The following is a 5,351-nucleotide window of genomic DNA, read 5'->3' as shown; positions in this document are numbered from 1 at the left end:
ATAGTCCTGGAGCACCAGCATCCCAATGCCAGGACCAACACGCAAAACAGAGCCAAACGAAGTTTGGCGCTCTTTCGGCATACCGGTGGCCTAACGTGAGGAAATGGGTACTCCACCAGCTAGCATGGAATGGAACTTGGGCTTAGACCCAAGCCGGACGCAGAACAAGGACAGGCATGCAAGCGGGAGCTAGACTATGCCTCAAGTTGGTCGGCCATGCCCGACCTACCCACTATCCCTACTATACATTTGGAACCCCCTACATCCCCCCCCCCCCCCTTGAGGAACACACGCTTTGGGCTTTCACCTTAAGCCTCCCTTAGTATCAGGAGTTAGTCTCTGGGACAAGCTCGAAACTTACTAAATATGGAATGTCCTTAGAATGCAAATTTGGACACGGGACGAACACCATTGTGTTCAGGCCGATCTCTACATTCCGTAGATATGCCAAATGAGCAAATCTAGACACTTTCCATAAATAGCATTTGGGACCGAAATGAAACTAACACAAAAGGGCATGATAGCGAGGGTGTTTGGCAGACACGGTAAGCTATCATCTAGCGATATTGAGGGACCAAGCTCAATATCATGGAGGTTCCCAACACTAGCAAGTGCAAGCCAACATCATGAGTTTCTCATCACCGTGTCAAGTCTGCTTGACTAAATGACAACTTAGGATTTCCTTCCTTAGTGCCCTTCCGGTCTAAGTGCACATATGATGACCAGTTTCTCAACTAGCTTAGGCGGAGACTGATAACGAGCCCAGCAATACCGACCTCCTGCCATCATGGCAGTAAGAAAGAATATCCGAAAGGACTAGCCGACAGGTAACTTTCGATACCTGAAGTCATATTCGCGACACTCTCCCCCCCTTGGGGAAGATCGACGTCCTCGTCGATGCATACTCGAGTCTAGAATACCGCCAAGGAAACAACTCCAGAAAAAGTTCACGGTACTCACACTATATGAGAAATGCACCGACTTAAATGAGTTAGGGGGTAACCTCTTTGTCTAACGCGGATGCGCTACCCACTCAGACACCTTCCGGCCGTCGCTGACAAGGAAATGACCAACTGAGTCAGCCACCCTTGCTGCTCTGGGTGTCACTCAGCTACAAAAGTGTGATATGCCCTACCCGCAGGGACATAGAGAGAGAAGCCAGAGGCCCTAACCCTCCTGAGCAAAGAAACCAAACCCGTCGGTAAGGTTTAGATAGACTACTGTAAACAGGCAATTAGAGTTGTTTACACGGTCACGCCCTTTGAACGGAATAAGGAACATCGACAGAGAGGCGGGTTATGTGACCAGTCGACAGTAGCTACCCCATGACTAGAGATTTCACCATGCACACGAAGTGCCGAAGCCAGTCTGCCTATACTGGCCCAAACTCAAAGATTAATATATGGACTATATCAAAGTCATAGACAATGATATTTTAGAGATTAATTATCAGTGAATATATCTTAGATTAGAACACAAAAGTATTCCAAATAAGTTATCATCTGATAAACTAGTATTATAGTAGATAGGAACCACTAAGATCATCATAATTGGTAAACACATGATTCACCATCCAACAAAATTCAATAGCAAGTATATCATCAAGTAAATGCAATGATGAAACATAACTACCGAAGATAGCAGACAGTAAGCCAACAACGGACTAGGGATAACTCAAAGAACACAAAATATTATTGAGTAACAAGCACAATGCTCGCGAATGTTTCACCCGAAGGCCATAACATTTGAATCTATGAGAACTAACTCGAGCAATAATCAACAGAACAAAATGAATGTTGCAAAGCAAACAAACACTTGTTCATATCAACTATTGCACTAGCAAATCTAAATAGATCTCAGTCAACAATACCAAGGAACCAGAGTTGCTCAAGCAAGTGTTAGCAACATCCTACTGATGTCTCAAACCCAAGACCAATCCAGAGTAAACCACAAAGAACATGTGGTAATGCGAAAAAAACCATAAGCCATCAAAGAGAATAACTAACCATCATAAAAGATCATCAATCATCCCATCAATAAAGAGATGCATAATCATCGTTGAAGAAAGAATTTACCATCCCGAAGGACAGCAACTCAGTTTATATCAACAACAATAATCAAGCAAAACTCTTGATAAGGATAATCAACTATCCAACATGATAGTTAATCATCACCAATGATTGCTAGATGTAAATACTAACTTCAACATCGAAGCTAAAGAGCCAAAAATGCCTTCCCCCAACAACTTCTAATAATGAGCACAAAACTCAAAGAACCAAAAGTTTGAAGAAGCCTATAGCCATATCTTGTCTAACAATGATCACAAGTCTTGCATGAACCAACTTCAATGTTAAAGAAGAAATCATGGTGCAACCCACAATATCCTCCTCAATATATCCATAAGCCAAACTTTATAATGCAAAGCTAATGAAGAGTATTTCTGCATCAATCCAAAAGCTAAGCATAGCAAAGTTATACTCAACAAGTGATCACCAAACGATCCTCCATGAATCCATCTATAGAAAACGTAATTCACTTTATAGCAAGCACAAGAAGAATCATCAATGATTGATATATTTCAACTAAAATCCCATAAGGATTCAAAATATTCCAACATCGATCACTAACTCTCCCACTTGTAGAGTTAGCATAGTCCATGACTAAATCACTTTTCAAGGAAAAGCTCAAAGCTCAACCCCTACTAAATAATCTCGTTTAGAACACAACTAACTCAAACTTGCCACTCAGTTCATTTGAACATCAACATAGTTGCTAACTAGCAAATGTATGAATGCCAATAATATAAAGCCATAGCCAAATCATCAACACTATCTTCATTAAGATTAATGAAACTCAATATCAATCCTAAGGAGAGACATCTCATTTCACTTTAAATCTCAACCTCAATAATGTCAACGACAAGGCATCACTTCAATGCCATCAACAACAAAACAAAGCTAGCAGAAAGCAAGAGTGATCACCACTCAAAACTCTCTAGCAACCAAGCTAACCAAAGTCGGAGATATTTTACTCAATATCCAAGACCAATTTCTTTAACAATACTCAGTTACAGATAACACTTCCTCAAGGAGTGAATCACCACATCCAAGACTAAATGAAATCCAACACCACAGACTAAATGTAACCAAATGATATCGACAGAGGTAGAGTCGACATGTCAACATGGAAAACTCATGTATGTCTAACGACACGATCCTCCACAACACCATCCGGTAAAGCAAGCCCATCACTGCTAAATTATCATCGAGCAAAGCAAGTGTCAACAGCCCTTGATGAAGTCTACAAGTAATCACTAGTCGCAAAGCAACTAACAATCACTCCTCAACTTGCCTTCACAAGACCCAAACACCAATGCTTGTCACCAAGTTAAATACTCGTCCAACAAGAACGTGATACCCCAGGTACAAGATAAAAGTTCATAGACAAGCACAAACTAAATGACCACTCAAATCCAACTCAACTGCAATAAGCTCACTCAAACATTTACCACTAGCTCTGAGCATGCCTTGAAGAGGCTAGCTATGCATGATCAACGCTCAACCGAAACAAAAGTGAAAACCATGAGATGAACTCATATCGGTACACAACCTCCTCATAGACAAAGCTATAGTACGGGTACCAACATCTCAACCTCAAACAACTAAGTTGGACATCACCATCCTCAGCCAAGGCGCAAGGCCACCAAGACCAAGTCAAGATCAATAAGAGCTCACTACTCTCATAGAGTCTTAACAAAATGCAAGGTGCAACCTGCCACCGAGCATAATGCTACAAAAGAAAGGCACAAGAGTCACCCTTCTTAGAAAAGTGTAACGGCCACTTTTCTACACCAACTCCAGACTCTATCCAACTCAATTGCCTTAGCCCCAAAAGTTAGCATCCCTTTCGGGCCGCATCATACAAACTATTTACTAAGGTTCAAGCCAATCAAAGTCAACTCCAACCTCTTCACTAGTTTGTACTGGCTTAAAAAAAACAGAATGGTTTTCGAGCAAAGTGACCAACAGATCAGCCATTGGAAAAGTCTAAGAAAATTTGTGGAAAATTTCCATCCTAGAGAAAGAATGACTCTTAGTCCAGGATTGCAAACTTTCAAGACTCAACCAACTTCCTCCTACCAACAACTTCACATAGGTTCACCTCAACACAAATTCTCATGATCCAGCAATATGCTTAAGCATCGAACATCTTTGCCCATTTTTCCAACATCCAACACCGATATCCACAAAGTGCAAAGTGAACACCCAAGGCTTGATCACGAAGACCACATCTTCGGATATCCACATTGCACTAACACTCTTCTTCAATCACCTTCAAGATCCAATGTGAAACCAAAACACTAACAAGAAAAATGACATGGAAAATCAAGCTCTAAGGAAAACTTCCTCATCACTCGAAATAACAATGCCACTTCCACTAACATAAGTGTTAGTGATGTCAATGTCTCAACTACACATTTTCTCCATCCAACAATCTATTCCAAGTGCTAACGGATCAACTGACGAGCTATAGCAAATGAATGCTACAACCTTTTTCTAACACCTTAATGGGCAACTCAAGGAACAAAGTACCAACTAAAGCTTAGCATAATGGACCACCATCGAGAATCCAGTCAAAGCTACTACAATGCTACTTCGTGGAAGTAGACTAGCTTCTCCATCAACCACTTTGGGGTTGACCATCATTTAACCAAGCAACTTCGTAAACACATTGCTCACTATCACATGGATATGATATAAATATCACAATGACTTGATCATCAATCAAGCAACACTATGAGTAATGCCCATGTCATTACTTCAAAGGTTTATGTGAATATCAAGTGTCAACTCGATTCGACAAAATGCAATATAAATGCCACACCCCACCGATAGAGATTTACAACACCCGACACCACTAACTTTTGTTCACAACACAGACAAGCTCATGCCATTTTCTTTCTGACCAATCTCAACACTAATCCAACACCAAGCTACTCAAGGAGCAATAGCAAGGTTCCCTGGAAAAGAATTGAGCATTGCAACCCAAATCTTCTAATAGCAAGCCTAGACAAAATGGATTAGTGCTTCACCGCTATCCATCCCATAACTCACCATTGTAAGACCACCATCTCCAACATGCATCAAGATAGGGACTCTTGATTGCATGATGTGAACACAAGCAATGAGTTAACACCTCGTTGCAGATCATTTCTCCAAGAAGAGAAAATGATTTACGTATCTGATCCTCCGTCCCCGATGACTCTCTTTTCGGTCTCATCTTTGACCAAACCTCAAGCTTGCTTTCGCACTGCCTTCAGTTCAATCGAAGAAAAGTTTATGAGAGAGCAC

The sequence above is a fragment of the Selaginella moellendorffii genome, unplaced genomic scaffold (assembly GCF_000143415.4).
Source record: "Selaginella moellendorffii unplaced genomic scaffold, v1.0 SELMOscaffold_64, whole genome shotgun sequence".
In the NCBI taxonomy this organism is placed as follows: Eukaryota; Viridiplantae; Streptophyta; class Lycopodiopsida; order Selaginellales; family Selaginellaceae; genus Selaginella; species Selaginella moellendorffii.
This window is presented reverse-complemented; position numbering follows the sequence as displayed.